The 18008-nt window shown below is 46.6% G+C and overlaps 1 long non-coding RNA gene across 4 annotated transcripts in view; it reads right to left on the bottom strand.

The window, feature by feature from the left end:
* The window catches only part of LOC137520884 (uncharacterized), a 171311-nt gene that overhangs the window by 96547 nt on the left and 56756 nt on the right, over positions 1-18008 (bottom strand). For 2 of the 4 annotated variants that reach the window (XR_011021966.1, XR_011021965.1), the window contains exon 1: positions 9297-9379. The exons of 1 other annotated variant lie outside the window; for it this stretch is intronic. This is a non-coding gene — a long non-coding RNA (uncharacterized lncRNA). Of the gene's footprint in view, positions 1-1039; positions 1117-9296; positions 9380-18008 lie in introns of those variants that run through there. One more of the 4 variants, XR_011021967.1, reaches the window with a different exon arrangement.

Genomic DNA, 18008 nt, shown 5'->3' with positions numbered 1-18008 from the left:
GTATCTATAAAATAGTCTAAGTAAGTATCTAAAAAAAACAAGACTAGGTGAGTATCTAATAAATATGCTAGGTGAGTATTATCCTTCACTCAGGGCAATAACTTTCTTCTTTACTTTGTTGTTGTAGCCCCCCCCCCAAAAAAAAAATAAAATACAAAATGTAAAAAAATAATGCAAAAAAAAGACACCCCCCCCCCCCCCTAAAAAAAAGAACAAAAAAAATACAAAATGTTACAAATGCAAAAAAAAAAAATAATAATAATAATAATAAATAATGTGTATTAGGTTTGCACTGACAGACTGACTAAATGACAAATCAGGGTTCACAATGAAGCTGGGCATACACTATTAGATGTTTTGAAGATCAGATAAACGATCGATATCCCCCTAATATTGATCCTTTATCTGAGTACCACCCTGCACAAACTGGCGGGTGACCCCTGCGCCCCCTGGGTAATCAAGAACTAAAGAACTGAGTAATCAAGCTAATGTTTGATTGATATATTGATCAAAAATTATTTAATAATGACCTAATTTTTAATAGATTTTCGTTTTAATCAATTTTTCCATACAACAAATGTCTAAATTATGACAAATGTCTAATGATGATTGCCCACCTTCACACAGCCAGGCATACAGACTTACACCGACTGAATGACATACCCTGACTGAAGTAGAGTGACGCACACAGACACACACTCACTGACTAACTGCAGTGATAGGGCAGAGCATACAGGTTAGGTGATGTAGGGATAGACAGACTCACAGTGACTGTAGTGATAGGGTAGGGCATACAGGTTAGGAGATAAAGGGTTAGACAGACTGACAGTGACTGTAGTGATAGGGTACGGCATACAGGTTAGGAGATGTTGGGATAGACAGACTCACAGTGACTGTAGTGATAGGGTAGGGCATACAGGTTAGGAGATGAAGGGTTAGACAGACTGACAGTGACTGTAGTGATAGGGTAGGGCATACAGGTTGGGAGATGTAGTGTTAGATAACAGTATTTGTATGTTCTCCTCTGAAGCATGGTTACCTTTGTTTAGTGTCTGTGAAGTCCCATTCTGCAGATATTCCCATTTTCTGCTAGCCTGCAGGGGGAAGTGGGAATGCCTGAGAAATGGGACATCAAACAAAGTTAACATGCTATTTTACTATTAATCATAATTAGCTACTTAATTTTGTCTCTGTGAAGTCCCTTCTTTTTTTTAGTAATCTGATCTTCCCAGAGGGAATATTTCAGACATGGAACATCACAGAGACACAGTAAAGGCGCACAGCTAATCATGCCCCAGAATAGAATATACAAATACTTTGTACTAAAAAAAAAAAACACACGAGGTAAAAGATGACTAGCATCTATTAGAGTAGGGTAGCGTAGTGTAGTGTAGGACCTGTCCGAGAGGAGTCTACCTTGGCGTTGGTGGGCAGGCTTACAATCTTTTGGCCAAAGATGTTCATGTTATCTGCAGGGAATAAGGTGCTCATACACTTATCAATTTTATCCATCAGATTCGATCAATATGATTAAATCTGCTGGAGATCGATGCCACAATATGGCTGTCCGATCATAATTTGAAATATTTTCCAGATTAAATCAATCAATGCTATTGATTTCTGCAGACAGAAAGGGAGCAACCAAACGCGCAGTGATGGATTTCGAGATGACCGGCAGACCCGCCCATCTAAAATGTGTTCCCCTGGGGCTGTATCCTGCTTGGGCTGGTCCTGAAGGGAGGCATTTTAGTGCACACAAGTGGCTTCCTGCCAGCAATTCCCTTCACAGATACTGCAGGCCTCATTTAGCCTATGAAGGGGGACAACATAAAAGGAATAACAGGGCCACCTCTCTTTATACAGTATCATTTTTGGCCAATTGATTAACTAAAAGACTCCTAAGCTGTGTTTTTATGCAAATTTTCGCATTCCGATGTTCCCATGCACACCAAGGAAGTTAATGTAAATTACATTATATATAATCAACTAAAATTCACTTTCAAATTTTCACATTCTTAATTATATGCGACGTGCATGTCCATTGTGTAGAAGAAGCAAGCATGTAGGCCGTTTCTTCTGCAGAAAATTGGAATGCGAAAATTCACACAACGCATGTCCAATGTGATGCCACTGACTTGCATTAGATATGCGACAAATGTAAATTCGCTAAAGCGCAATTTGCACACAAATAATGTCATGTGTGAAACATGCCTTATAATTGTATTTTTTTCTTCTTTACTACAGGTTTTCAAGCCAGAGCAAGCGCTTTCTTCCTTTTTATTCTCCTGTCAGGGCTGGGAGTCACAACTGGTGGCAATTAGAGGCCAACATTCATTTGCTTTTTTTCTTCTTGGTATCAAAAAATGACCCTTTTTCAAAAAGTTGGAAGGAAAGGAATTTACAATCAGGAAAACCAGAGCATCTGGTCAGAACGCTTGTCTGTGGTCAGTGATGCTGAGTGCGTCAGAAGCCAGTAATTGTCCATTATTCAGTCTGGTATCATGCAGGCAACGAGAGAGAGGAAACGCAGTGCCTGGTAGTCATGCATAGCATGTCAGTCAGATACACTCCGCATCCTCCATTGGCCAGAAAAGGTTGAAGATAAAATGGGGCCTTAGGCAAGATAGCAGTTTCTGCCCACCGCTGATGGTCACCTGGCTTTTGTAGTAAGATTTGGTGGCGTTAGCATCCACCAGGCCCCTAGACTCTCTACAGGCCCTAGGCAGCTGCCTAGGTTTGCCTTGCGGATGATCTGGCTCTGCCATTGTCTAGCGAACCCCAGACTATAACAGTCTATTAGTAGCTCTGATAAGTGGTCACTTATGGCACATCTCGCTGGCAGGGTATCTGCCCTCTAATGGTGGCCACTAATGATACAATCTTTTTTTGTCCAATCTTACCAAATCTATGCAGTAGAAGGGTAATCTGAGTGAATATATTAAATATATAATTTAGGCTGTTCCTCATATTGCATAGGAGTGGTAAGATTGGACAAAAAAAGATGGGATCATAAGTGGACACCTTTGGAAACTGCACAGGCATAGTTTTAAAAAAAACCTGTAACGTCAAAAAGTTCCCCTGAGGCAGTGGCGGACATACGGCCGTGCAGGCCGTGCAAGCGCACAGGGGCCCCTCAAGCTCCGTTTTTGAGGGGCCCATTATGTATTGCAGGCGTTTTTTTGTTTTTTTTTTAGTTTTTTTTATCCCCGGGGGGCCCGACTCTTATCACTCCCTCACCTCGGCGGGCCCCCCTCCTGTTATGCTCGGCGCCTAGCGGGAGATACAGCTATTGTCTCCGGGCTGCAGCAGACACTAGAGCACCAGCCGCCTGTCCACTCCTGTCTCCTCCTCAGCAATACCGCTCTGCACTACTTCCTGATTCAGTGCGTGCAGAGCGGTATTGCTGAGGAGGAGACAGGAGTGGACAGGCGGCTGGTGCTCTAGTGTCTGCTGCAGCCCGGAGACTAATAGCTGGCTGTATCTCCCGCTCGGCGCCGCGCATAACAGGAGGGGGGCCCGCCGAGGTGAGGGAGTGATCGGGCCCTCCTCCCAGCCTCGGCAAATAGTCCACCCACCAGGTAATCTTATCTTTCACCCTCTCAGACCGACCAGCCCGCCCCCCAGGTAATCCTACAACCCGCCCCCCCAGGTAATCCTACAGCTTCACCCCCCCAGGTAATCCTACTGGCCCCCCCCAGGTAATCCTACAGCCCCCCCCCCCCCAGGTAATCCTACAGCCTGCCCCCCAGGTAATCCTACAGCCCGCCCCCCAGGTAATCCTACAGCTTCCCCCCCCAGGTAATCCTACAGCCCGCCCCCCAGGTAATCCTACAGCCCACCCCCAGGTAATCCTAAAGGCCCCCCCAGGTAATTCTACAGCCCCCCCCCCCCCGGTAATCCTACAGCCCACCCCCAGGTAATTCTACAGCCCCCCCAGGTAATCCTACAGCCCACCCAACCACCCAGACCCAGGTATTCCTACAGCCCACCCACCCAGACCCAGGTAATCCTATAGCCCACCCACCCAGACCCAGGTAATCCTATAGCCCACCCACCCACCCAGACAATCCTATAGCCCACCCACCCACCCACCCCCAGGTAATTCTATAGCCCACCCACACCCAGGTAATCCTATAGCCCACCCACCCAGACCCAGGTATTCCTATAGCCCACCCACCCAGACCCAGGTATTCCTATAGCCCACCCACCCACCCATACCCAGGTATTCCTATAGCCCAAAGGACCCAGGTATTCCTATAGCCCAAAGGACCCAGGTATTCCGATAGCCCACCCACCCACCCAGACCAAGGTATTCCGATAGCCCACCCACCCAGACCCAGATAATCCTATAGCCCACCCACCCACCCAGACCCAGGTAATCCTATAGCCCACCCACCCACCCAGACCCAGGTAATCCTAGAGCCCACCCACCCACCCAGACCCAGGTAATCCTATAGCCCACCCACCCACCCACCTAGACCCAGGTAATCCTATAGCCCACCCAGACCCAGGTAATCCTATAGCCCACCCAGACCCAGGTAATCCTATAGCCCACCCACCCACCCAGGTAATCCTATAGCCCACCCACCCACCCAGACCCAGGTAATCCTATAGCCCAAAGACCCAGGTAATCCTATAGCCCACCCACCCAGACCTAGGTAATCCTATAGCCCACCCACCCACTCAGACCCAGGTAATCCTCCACCCACCCAGACCCAGGTAATCCTCCATCCCACCCTCACAGGTAATTTTATTAGCCCACACACCCACCTACCCTCCCGACCAGATAATCTTTTAGCTCACCCACCCTCCCGACCAGGTAATCGTTTAGCCCACCCACCCACCTGCAGCACTTTACAGAGTACATCGTTATGTCGCTCACTGTCCTTTAGAGGAGCTCACACTACTCCTACCATAGTCATAGTTGAATGTCTTATCATATTATTATGTATTTATATAGCTCTGACATTTTCTGCAGCGTTTTACAGAGTACATAGTCACGACACTGACTGTGCTCAGAGGAGCTCAGAGCAGGGACAAGGTCCTCCAGCACCCAAGGCTGAGACACCAAAGTGCGCCCCTCCATCCCTCCAACTCCCGCTGTCACACACTGATTGCTATTAGACTAAGAGCCACCACAGGGCCCACAACCTCCCCAACACCTTAATCTCTAGTTATCTGGCTTGCAGTCACTGCTATGTATCCCCTTTTCTTATTTCTTTCTGCTTCATACACAATTAGGAATGACAGCTGAATGAATTGTGCGCCCCCTCCTACACTGCGCCCTGAGGCTGGAGCCTCTCCAGCCTATGCCTCGGCCCGGCCCTGGAGGAGCTCACTATCTAATATCTTCTATATGTATAGTAAATAGCGCATAATTTTTTATTAGGAGACAGGGCTTTACTCAAAGTTCCCTGTTGATGTCAACTGCTGAATTAACTGCTGCTAAGTTCATGTACCCGTCATCGCACGTACGATTGCACGTATTTTCTGGGCATATCTGCCGACTTGCTTGCACGTATTTTCTGGGCATATCTGCCGACTTGATTGCACGTATTTTCTGGGCATATCTGCCGACTTGATTGCACGTATTTTCTGGGCATATCTGCCGACAAGATTGCACGTATTTTCTGGGCATATCTGCCGACATGATTGCACGTATTTTCTGGGCATATCTGCCGACATGATTGCACGTATTTTCTGGGCATATCTGCCGACATGATTGCACGTATTTTCTGGGCATATCTGCCGACATGATTGCACGTATTTTCTGGGCATATCTGCCGACATGATTGCACGTATTTTCTGGGCATATCTGCCGACATGATTGCACGTATTTTCTGGGCATATCTGCCGACATCATTGCACGTATTTTCTGGGCATATCTGCCGACATCATTGCACGTATTTTCTGGGCATATCTGCCGACATCATTGCACGTATTTTCTGGGCATATCTGCCGACATCATTGCACGTATTTTCTGGGCATATCTGCCGACATCATTGCACGTATTTTCTGGGCATATCTGCCGACATCATTGCACGTATTTTCTGGGCATATCTGCCGACATCATTGCACGTATTTTCTGGGCATAAGGAAATAAATATGGCAGCCTCCATATCACTCTCACCCTGGGATCACTTTAAATTACAGTTAGCTCCGCCCTTATCCGGTCATTGCCACGCCCATTTTTTGCCGCGGCGCTACGTGCCGCAGGTTCTATTCACACCAGGTTATAGCCACACCCATTTTTGCCGCAGGTTATAGCCACGCCCATTTTTTGCCGCGGCGCAGGTCAGGGGGGCCCACAATTGATATTTTGCACAGGGGCCCACTGCTGGCTGTGTCCGCCACTGCCCTGAGGGGTACTCACCTTGGGTGGGGGAGGCTTCCCACGCCATCCTCTGTCCTTCGGGGGTCTCGCTGCAGCCCTCCGAACAGCGGGGATGTAAATATTTATCTTCCTGACTCCTGCGCAGGAGCTGTGGCAGCTGTTGGCTCCGAAGTAGGCGGAAATACCCGATCGCTGCTCTACTGTGCAGGCGCAAGTGTCCGGCACCTGCGCAGTAGAGCAGACCTGACTGAGATCGGGTATTTCCGCTGACTTCGAAGCCGAAAGCCGCAACAGCGCCCCCGCTGGAGTCTGCAAAGGTAAATATTGAACAGGCTGTCAAGTCTGTTGGGCGGCTTTTCGGAGGGCTGCAGCGAGCCCCCGAGGGACAGAGGATGGCTTCAAAAGCCTCATTGGAACCCTGAAGCTTCCCCCTCCAAAGGTGAGTACCCCTCCCCAGGGGAACTTTTTGATCTTACAGAATCTCTTTAAGGGAACCTATAGGATATGGAAGCTGCCATATGTATTTGCCTTTAACCACTTAAGCTCTCAGTCGTTTTCACTTTATGCATCCGAGCAATGTTCACCTCCCATTCATTAGCCTATAACTTTATCACTACTTATCACAATGAACTGATCTATATCTTGTTTTTTCCGCCACCAATTAGGCTTTCTTTGGGGGGTACATTTTGCTAAAAGCTACCTTACTGTAAATGCATTTTAACAGTAAGAATAAGAAAAAAAAATGAAAAAATTCATTATTTGTCAGTTTTCGGCCATTATAGTTTTAAAATAATAGCTGCCTCCATAATTAAAACCCACGTATTGTATTTGCCCATTTGTCACGGTTATTTCACCGTTTAAATTATGTCCCTATCACAATGTATCGCAACAATATTTTATTTGGAAATAAAAGAGCATTTTTTCCGTTTTGCATCCATCACTATTTACAAGCTTATAAAAAAAAAAAATATAGAGAAATATTTCATCTTAATATAATAATATTCATAATAATATCTTATAGATATTTAAAAAGTTTAGACCCTTAGGTAAATATTTATGGTTTTTTTTTTCATAGTAATGTTTTTTGTTTTTTTTTATTAAACATTTTATGTGGGTATTTTTGGGAGGGTGGGATATAAATAGTGTTTTATTTGGGGAAATATTTGTGTATTGTAATGTTTTTTTACTTTTAGATGTAGTTTTACTTTTTGACCACAAGATGGCAATCTTGAGTTTGTTTACATGACGTCACTCTAAGCGTACAATGTACGCTTAGAGGGACATAGCGTCAGGAAAAGCGTAGCTTCTGAGAGAAGCTGTCGCTTTTTCAGCGGGGCAGAGGAATCAGTGATCGGGCACCATAGCCCGATACATTGATTCCTGGGCTAATGAATCCACGGCCGGGAGTGCGCGTACACGTGCGCGATCGGCCGCGGGAGCGCGCATGTCCTCCTTGACGTTTTTATACGTCAAGGAGGACAAAGTGGTTAAACAAAACCAGGTGCCTGGCAGTCCTGCTGATCTTTGTCTGCAGTAGTGTCTGAATATCACAACACCTGAAACAAACATGTGACTAATTCAGTCAGATGTCAGTCAGAAACACCTGATCGTCATGCTTGTTCAGGGTCATTGGCTAAAAGTATTAGAGGCAGAGGATCAACTGGACAGCCAGGCAACTGGTATTATTTAAAAATAAATAAATATGGCAACTTCCATATACTTCTCACTTCTAGTTCTCTTTAAACACATTACTGTAAATTGCTTCATCTATCCAAGAATGACTGATGGTGTTCAGTGCATATTTCGTATACAGTGTAATCTCACTATAATAAACTCTGATATATAGTAACCCTCCTGGTCCAGCACCATTATAAGTACATACCTCCCAACTTTTTGAGACGAGAAAGAGGGACATTTAAAGTGGATCTGAGATAAGCTTTTACTTATTGCATAATTGTGTTCCTTTCCTATTGTTTATAGGGCATTCCTCAAGCAAAATACTTTTTTGTTTTTATTTTAATACTCCAATTCCCTATAAACTAAACAAGCCACGCCCACAGGTTTTCAAAGGCACTTTCAGACAGTAGCAAGGGCTCATGGGAGCTAAGTCTGGGCAGGAGGAGGGGGAGGTATTAGTAGCCAGAGATTTCAGAGGCAGAGAGGAGGAGGAAAGAGTAGGGAGGATTAGCTTTTTTAGCTCAAGATGCAGATAAGCCTGCCTCTCTGTAATGTTTACAAACAACATGGTTGCTGTTATTGTATCACAGGAAGAAATAATCATATTCTATTAAAGCTGCTTGCAGCTAGATTTGCAACAGATTTATGTAAACTAGCTAAACTTTAGATAAGATATATAGACAAGTTACTTGTTATAGTTTGTTTTTCATCTCAGATCTGCTTTAAGCCACATCCCTAACCATGACCATGGCACACCCCTAGTCACACAAACCATAAAGATTTCCTAAGAAAAATATGTTGTTTTATAATTCAAACCACACTGGTCCTTTCTATCCTGGTGCATTTTCCTTCATATCAACATTTATATAAGAAATATATCAATTTAAAAGATGGGAATAAAGTTTAAAGGCAATTAAACATATTTTTCAGTAGGGAAATACATATATTTACATAGAAAGAGGGACAAAGTCCTGAAAGAGGAACAAATGGGGAGGAAAGAGGGACAGAGAGACAGAGCTCCCAAAGAGGGACTGTCCCGGCTTCCTCCAAAAGAGGGACAGTTGGGAGCTATTTAAGTATATGGGATTAACACCTGTTGTAGTAAACCCGGATACAATAGAATTTCGGTTATAGCGAACATGTTTTTTGGCCCCTGCGGTATTTTGATTCCAGCTATAGTGGAAAGTGGGTGTATACATGCGTCATACATCACTCGGAAACCCACAAGTCGTGGTCGATGGGTGCAGCATGTGTACTTGTGTTGTGTGGCGTTTGTTTACATTACCCTGGGCTGGTCACATCACACTGCACTCTCCAGGCTCTGTCCTTCTTGTCCCGCCTCCCTGAGCTGGTGGTTTCTAGTTCCTGTTTCCTTGCTGTCCACCACCAGCTCAGCTCCGCCCCCCATGTCTCCTCCTCGCTTCCCCAAACTGCACTGGGTTGATGGGAGGAGGAGAGTATTATGTGTGCAAGTTTTTAATAAAAAGATTTGGGAAGAGGAGAGACCACAGCAGGCACGCAGCCAGGAGACAAATTGTGTGTGACTCCCTGAGTGGTGTCACAACACAGACAGGACCCAGATAGCACTGCACAGCCAAGCTCTTAGACAGGGCCGGTTCTCTCATGTAGCAAGTGACACATTTACATCAGGTGCAGAGATTGCAGAGGCAGCATGTTTGTACTGTGTGTGTACACTAACAGCATGCAGTCAGAGTCGGAGGAAAGGTGAGAGGAGAGCTAGGTGAAAAGGTCATCATTGGAGAAATGCAGTTTGTTTTGCCGTGTGAGGAGTTTGACAGTGAGTGAGGGGGGGTGTAGGGGGGGGGAAGCTGGAGAGCAGCAGTGTTTCATTTGACTTGCACAGCAGAAGGGAGGAGGTGGCCCTGCTGTCCTGACTGAGGAGGAATGGAGTGGCTGAGGGTGTGCAGTTTGTCACAGACTCACAGCCAGCCAGTGTGCTATTGAGTTGAGCTGCAGCATGTCATGTGAGAACATTAAATGAAGCAGAGTAAATAGTCGGGTGCTGTGCAGTCATTTCAAAAAAAGGTGTGTGTGTGTGTGTGTGGGGGGGGGGGGGGGGGGGGGGGTTGACGCATTCTCACAAGTTTGCCTCAGGCAGCAAAAAGTCTAGAACCAGCTCTGCTCTTAAAAGAAAAAGTATGTAATGATGATGAGTAAGATTTTATTTTAAGGCTTTTGTTTTTTTTAAGGTAAATCCTAATGAGGCTTATTCTTAAAGAATCTGGGATGTTGATATTATGTATAGTTACCTGTGACTTCCTCCAATCCCATGACGACCATGGCCTCCCTCGCCGTCCTCTTTGGCCCCTCCAATCTTGTGCTACGCCTCCCAGTAATCTGTCCAGCCGTACCGATTTGCGCATGCGCAGTTTGTCCTTTTTGCGCTCCTACAGATGAGCATTCTGTGCCTGTGCAGTAGTACCACGCGCATGCACAGAAGTCTACGACTGGCAGCGACTTACCGGATTACCAGGAGTTATAGCGGCAGAACGGGGGGGCCGAAGAGGACGGCAAGGGAGGCCACGTTCCTCATGGGGCTGGAGGGAAACCCCAGGTAAGTATAAATAAGGCCCAGTGTACCATTTTAGATACACTTTAAAGGATACCAGAGCCATAAGCGTCTCCCTCCTTTGTCACCTAAATGTCCCCTTGCAGCCTCTTCTGTGTGACTGGGTCAGCGAGTGAGTCGTGCAGTAGTGCGCAGGCACTGGCCCAGCTGCTGTGCAAGTCCTAGATCGTGCAACCACAGCCAGGAGCAATGCAAAATATGGTTGTGATATGAACAATGCTTTGAGGGGTTCAACGCGGAAGGACTGCTTAGGCACAGGATGATTGCAGGGGGCTGCAAGAAACGGCTTTTTGGGGTTTTTTTTACTTTACATTTCCTTTAAACTAAATGCTAGTTTGGAGTGGGTTTGTAGGTTCATGGGGGTGAAGTCTAGGGTGCCAGGAGTCCAGGACATCTGTGCCTATAGGCTCCTGTGAGGTAAATCTGGGCCTGCTTGCAGAGAAACCTGTTATTTAAATCCAGCAGAATTGGAAATACATATCTTTAGAATGCAGCCTGGCATTGTTTGCAAGCTGCTTTACATAGAGCTTCCTGAAAATAAAAATCATACTTTAGAACTGTTTGATAATCATTTCCAAGGTCAATTGGCTGCGAAGCTGGTGTTTCTTTATCTTGTCACAAACAATATTATTGCCTCTGCAGGCAACGAGGGACTATAAACGCAACTGTGACATGTTTATAATAGGAATAGAAATGTCCTTTTACATTTTACATGCTGCACATCAGCAAATGCTATATATGAAATACACATCTGCAATGGCGTAGCTAAGAAGCTATGGGCCCCAGTGCAAGCTTTACATTGCCCTGCCCCCCCCCCCACCCCAAGCACTCTATACAGTAGAGGAAATAATTATTTGATCCCTCACTGATTTTGTAAGTTTGTCCAATGACAAAGAAATGAAAAGTCTCAGAACAGTATCATTTCAATGGTAGGTTTATTTTAACAGTGGCAGATAGCACATCAAAAGGAAAATCGAAAAATAACCTTCAATAAAAGATAGCAACTGATTTGCATTTCATTGAGTGAAATAAGTTTTTGAACCCTCTAACAGTAAAAAACGTAATACTTAGTGGAAAAACCCTTGTTTGCAAGCACAGAGGTCAAACGTTTCTTGTAATTGATGACCAAGTTTGCACACATTTTAGGAGGAATGTTGGTCCACTCCTCTTTGCAGATCAACCTTAAATCCCTAAGGTTTCGAGGCTGTCTCTGTGCAACTCTGAGCTTGAGCTCCCTCCATAGGTTTTCTATTGGATTAAGGTCCAGAGACTGACTAGGCCACTCCATGACCTTAATGTGCTTCTTCTTGAGCCACTCCTTTGTTGCCTTTGCTGTATGTTTTGGGTCATTGTCGTGCTGGAACACCCATCCGCGACCCATTTTCAGTTTCCTGGCAGAGGGAAGGAGGTTGTCGTTCAGGATTTCACGATACATGGCTCCGTCCATTTTCCCGTTAATGCGATTAAGTTGTCCTGTGCCCTTAGCAGAAAAACACCCCCAAAGCAAAATGTTTCCACCCCCATGCTTGACGGTGGGGACGGTGTTTTGGGGGTCATAGGCAGCATTTTTCTTCCTCCAAACACAGCGAGTTGAGTTAATGCCAAAGAGCTCTATTTTGGTCTCATCAGACCACAGCACCTTCTCCCAGTCACTCACAGAATCATTCAGGTGTTCATTGGCAAACTTCAGACGGGCCTGCACATGTGCCTTCTTGAGCAGGGGGACCTTGCGAGCCCTGCAGGATTTTAATCCATTGCGGTGTAATGTGTTTCCAATGGTTTTCTTGGTGACTGTGGTCCCTGCTAATTTGAGGTCATTCACTAACTCCTCCCGTGTAGTTCTAGGATGCTTTTTCACCTTTCTCAGAACCATTGACACCCCACGAGGTGAGATCTTGCGTGGAGCCCCAGAGCGAGGTCGATTGATGGTCATTTTGTGCTCCTTCCATTTTCGAACAATCGCACCAACAGTTGTCACTTTCTCTCCCAGCTTCTTGCTAATGGTTTTGTAGCCCATTCCAGCCTTGTGCAGGTCTACAATTTTGTCTCTGACATCCTTGGACAGCTCTTTGGTCTTTCCCATGTTGGAGAGTTTGGAGTCTGCTTGATTGACTGATTCTGTGGACAGGTGTCTTTTATACAGGTGACTAGTTAAGACAGGTGTCCTTAACCCTCCTGGCGGTTCATTTCTGTCTGGAATTATGAGTCAAAAGCGGTACATTTTTTTCAAGAATTTTAGGCATCCAATTATTAAGTCTTAACTCACCAAAATATATCAGAATAAAGGCCTGTAAGATATCCTGCATATAAATAAAAGACTGTAACACAAATTTGCTGAAAAAATTAAATTTATCAATAAACTGAAATAGCAAAACAGTACAAAGAAGCAGCAGATTATATATACAGTATGTACATGCAGTACAGTGTATAACTAATACACCTCCCGTGTGTGGTAGATTTTAAAACATGGAACAGCACACAGGGCGACATTACAGTCCGGGCAGTAGAGACGGGTTTCTTTGCGGACTTTCTTACCCTTGCTATCCGTCTTGCTGCAGCAAACAACGCACATCCTAGTTGGAGCAGCTTTTTTTGGAGTGGGTGGAATATAGTCTGAAAAGTGGCGGCCAGTGAGGCGCTCAGGGTTGACAACATATGATGCACGGCGCCCAATTCGCACATCTGCTGATGAAGTCTGGTACTTCAGACATATGCTTTCGCACATTTTCCATATAAAGTCGGAATGTGTTCCTGGCCTGTCACTGCGTTGCTTATACAAAATGAACGCATTCCACAGAGATTGTTCCAGCAGATGCCGAAAAAAATTTTTGTAGTATTTTTTTTGTTGTTTGCGGACTGCGGGGTAGTATGTCATCGCCTGGTCAGCTCGGTCCACCCCACCCATTGTATGGTTGTAGTCCAGGATGACTTGTGGCTTGTCCAGGACTTTCCCTCCTCGCGTTGTGGTGGTGGCAGATGAAGCATCATGGACAGTGCTGAGCGTACACACGTCCTTCTTGTCACGCCAGCGGAGTGCCAACATTTTTCCCTTCTGCCAAGCCACAATGTCCCCAGATTTTAGCTTTTGCTTGGCGAAGGCAGTAGGCATTTCTCGCCGGTTAGGACGAACGGTGCCGTAGGCATCAGTTTTGTTCCTGATGAGTATTTCAAAAAGTTCAGGTGAACTGTAAAAATTATCTGTGATGACACAGTACCCCTTATTCAACAAGGGCTCCACCAAAGATAGCACGGATGAAGTCGCCACCCCGTAGCTGCTGAAAGCAGGGTTAAATTGTGTCCCTTTCCCGGTGTACAGTATGCTGTTCCAGATGTAGCCCGTTGATGCCTCGCATAACATGTAGGACTTCACTCCAAACCGGGCCCTCTTGGACGCGATGTATTGTATCCAGGACAGTCGGCCTTTGTACGCCATCAAGCTTTCATCCACACTTATGTCCCTCTGGGGCACATAAGTGTTGCGGAAGTTTTCCATCACCAGCTGAAAAACTTCCCAGATCTTTTTCAACTTTGGCGCTGGGTGGGTTGACTCATCGAAGGCGGAGTTGTCTGCGAAGTGTAGAAACTTCATGATGAGTCCAAAACGGTACTCCGACATTACCGTGCCAAAGAAGGGGGTAGCGATTATTTTGTTCGTCGACCAGTACCATTTCTGCAGGGGCTTCCCCACCACCCCCTGAAGAATAATTAGTCCAAGGAACAGCCACAAGTCCTCCTTGGTGATAGGCTCCCACATCCTGCTCCTGGAAAAGGGACCTCGTGGAGCAGCAATTTCTTGCGCGGCGTAGCGGTTCGTCTCCACCACGATTTTATCAATAACAGCGTCACTGAAGAACAGCTGCAGGTAGGCCAGGGGGCAGTGATCACATTCAACCTTCAAGCCGGGCTCTCCAGTAAAAGGGAAACGGGGGGGCGGTGGTGGGGCCTGAGTGGTGTTGACTGGGCACCAAACACGTGCGTCACTAACCTCCTCCGTGTCGCTGGTGATGGAGTCGCTGTCAGAATCAGACGACAGGTTGCCAGGCGCATCACTGTCACTGGAGTCCTCCAGTGACTGCAAATCCGGATCGCTGTCCTCGAACTGCATCAGCGCTTCCGCTGTGAGACGCTTCGAGGATGACGCCATAGCAGGTGACAGGAAAAGAGCGTAGTAAAAATCCAGGCAGAGGTCGGTACACAGAAATCCAATAACAGGCAGAATCAGCAGGCGGAAAACGTAGGTCAAAATCCAGGCAGAGGTCGGTACACAGAAATCCAATAACAGGCAGAATCAGCAGGCGAAAAACGTAGGTCAAAATCCAGGCAGAGGTCGGTACACAAATCGGTAGGAAGATCAGATCACAGCACAGATCACAGCACAGCTCACAGCTCACAGCACAGCTCACAGCTCACAGCACAGCTCACAACCAAATGGCAACAGTGTATTGGATACACATGAATTTGATTCATGTGTATCCAATACAATGCACTTTGCAGCCAATGAACACAATTTTTCAAATTTCCCGCCCCACCCCCATGACGTCACGCCACCCTCCGCTCCTCTGATTGGGTCCCCAAGAGAATAACAGGATATGGGGGTCCCGGCGGCCGGACAAACATCGCTGCTGCTGGGGGAGAGAGGCAGGAGTCCCTGGAGAGCGCCGATCGCACAGGGACTCCTGCTCCAAAGGTAAATGTGCCGCCGCTCTGATCATATGGCCGCCGGGTCCCCGCAAGATTACCGGGGATATGGGGATCCCGGCGGCCGGACAAACAACGCTGCTGCTGGGGGAGAGAGGCAGGAGTCCCTGGAGAGCGCCGATCGCACAGGGACTCCTGCTCCAAGGGTATATGTGCCGCCGCCACCGCCGCTGCTGCTCTGGTCACATGGCCGCCGGGTCCCCGCAAGATTACCGGGGATATGGGGATCCCGGCGGCCAGATAATTGTATCGAACTTTGGGGGAGAGGTGTAGGAGTCCCGCTGAGCAGCGCCAATCGGCGCGCGGGACTCCAGTACGCAGGCGCAGCAGTTTTTTCTCTGCCCCGACCTGAGCTCGGGCTTACCTATAACAGCTGATTTTTCCTACCCCGAGCTCAGGTCGGGGTTACCGCCAGGAGGGTTAATGAGGGTGACTAATTGAGTAGAAGTGTCTAACCACTCTGTGGGAGCCAGAACTCTTAATGGTTGGTAGGGGTTCAAAAACTTATTTCACTCAATGAAATGCAAATCAGTTGCTATCTTTTATTTAAGGTTATTTTTTCGATTTTCCTTTTGATGTGCTATCTGCCACTGTTAAAATAAACCTACCATTGAAATGATACTGTTCTGAGACTTTTCATTTCTTTGTCATTGGACAAACTTACAAAATCAGTGAGGGGTCAAATAATTATTTCCTCCACTGTACATAACAATTGATGCAGCACACCGAAACCTGCTATACACAGTGTTAGAGGTGCAAGAAGGAGATGGGGAACAGTTTATGTTTATTATCATTCAAAGCATCTATAGAAGTGATCATTACAAGCACAGGACCAATAAAGAGTCAATACTGCAGTTGAGGGAGGGCCCCAGTGCGGTTGAGACCTGCAACCCCTATTGCTACGTCACTGCACTACCGATCTTCAGGTAACTATAGGGCAGTGATGGCTAACCTTGGCACTCTAGCTGTGACAAAACTACAAATCCCATCATGCCTCTGCCTCCCCAAATTATGGTCAGAGCTGTCAGAGTATTGCAATGCCTCATAGGACTTGTAGTTCTACCACAGCAGGAGTGCCAAGGTTAGCCATCACTGCTATAGGGCATCAAATTTAATAGAAGTGCCTTTGGTGTGCAATAATGAATGATTAAAGCTAAATTATAAGCCATAGTTAAGTGAAGAAAGAAACACATAAATCAGAAGACAAATACTAGTTTAGCTCACATAACCTCTGCTTTGTACTGTCCGCAGTTAGGTTTTTGATCATTTATAAACTGAAAAAAGAAGAAAACTGTCCCTGACATTCTCACTGCCGCTCCTCCTGATCAGGTGCAAGCTTGATACGTGCCTGGTTAGATCCTTGTGATTATGAAGCATGTGGGGAGAAAAACACAGGAAGACCAGCCTCCTATAGTGTAATTCCGATTTTATTGATAAAAAGCTTCCAAGATTAAAAAAACAAGGGGGTGTGAGCCGGCTATGGTCGATAACATGTGGGTATGAGTGGAGTCAGATCCTGGGTGGCCACCAATTGATCCCCGTATCCCCTCAATGAAACCGCCGTGCACTGCTCAACACCGCCGAGACGCTAGGCCAGCTAAGTCAAGAGCGCAATTATAGCATTACCATTTGACCATCGCTGGCAGTAATCCAGAGACTTAATTGCAGCACTTGACGACTGTCAGTGCAGAATCCATTGACTGTTAAAGGGAACCATAGAGGATGAACTATACATACCTGGGGCTTCCTCCAGCCCCATACGCACGGATTGCTCCCACGCCGCCACCGGGTCCCGTCATTGCCGCGAGTCGGCAAGTCGGCCGGCGGACGCGGCCAATTCTCCGCATCACAGGGTGCTCTCCCCATACAGATACGCATGTGGCTGCTTACTGCACAGCCGCATGCGTACATGTATGGAGGGAGCCCCTGTGATGCGGACAATTGGCCGCGTCCGCCGGAAGTGACGGGCCCGGTACCGGCGGATCCAGGAAGCTGAGGACGGCGGCGTGGGAGCGATTCAGGCTTATGGGGCTGGAAGAAGCCCCAAGTATGTATAAAATCTTTGCCCTTTTTCACCCCTCGTTCCTCTCTGGACCTCCCTTTAAGAACAAGCATACGAACAGTTGTTTGCTATATGTGAAGCGAGCGATTTTACTATTTTATTTTAATTTGTTGTCCCTGACATTCCCCAACTTTAGTGTCTCTAAAGTTCTAATCGCGATTTAATTTCTATCTGAACTGAAAAGAAAATACAAGATCTACTTACCTGGGGCTTCCTCCAGCCCCTGGCAGCCTATTTGTCCCTGGCCGTAGCTCTGCTCCCAGCTGGTCACCCAGGGTCCCCTTTGTTGCAGATGCCGACCGGCATTTTTTGCCCCTGTGTGAGTGCGCAGGCGAGATGCTCGCGATCGCACTGCTCTCGGCTGCGCTCACATAGCCTGGAGCGTTCTGCTGGAATTGTTGGGGATCTTAAAGATCTGATCTGCTGTGACAGACATGATTGCTGCACATTGTAAAATGTAATTTGGTTAATTGTGTGCATGTACCCACATTGTGAGATTGTGGAAACAATCCCATGACGTTGCGCAAAAAAATCACCAGTCCTCAAGAAAATTATGCAAAAAGCTGCAATGTAGGTATGAGCCTTTACTGCTTTTCTCTCCTCTGCATCAAAGCATCAATGTTTGTGTACATTTGCCCACCCTCCTC

Source organism: Hyperolius riggenbachi, chromosome 6, assembly GCF_040937935.1.
Source record: "Hyperolius riggenbachi isolate aHypRig1 chromosome 6, aHypRig1.pri, whole genome shotgun sequence".
Taxonomy (NCBI): Eukaryota; Metazoa; Chordata; class Amphibia; order Anura; family Hyperoliidae; genus Hyperolius; species Hyperolius riggenbachi.
Note: the sequence above shows the minus strand (reverse complement) of the source record. Positions and strands in the feature narration are given on the sequence as shown.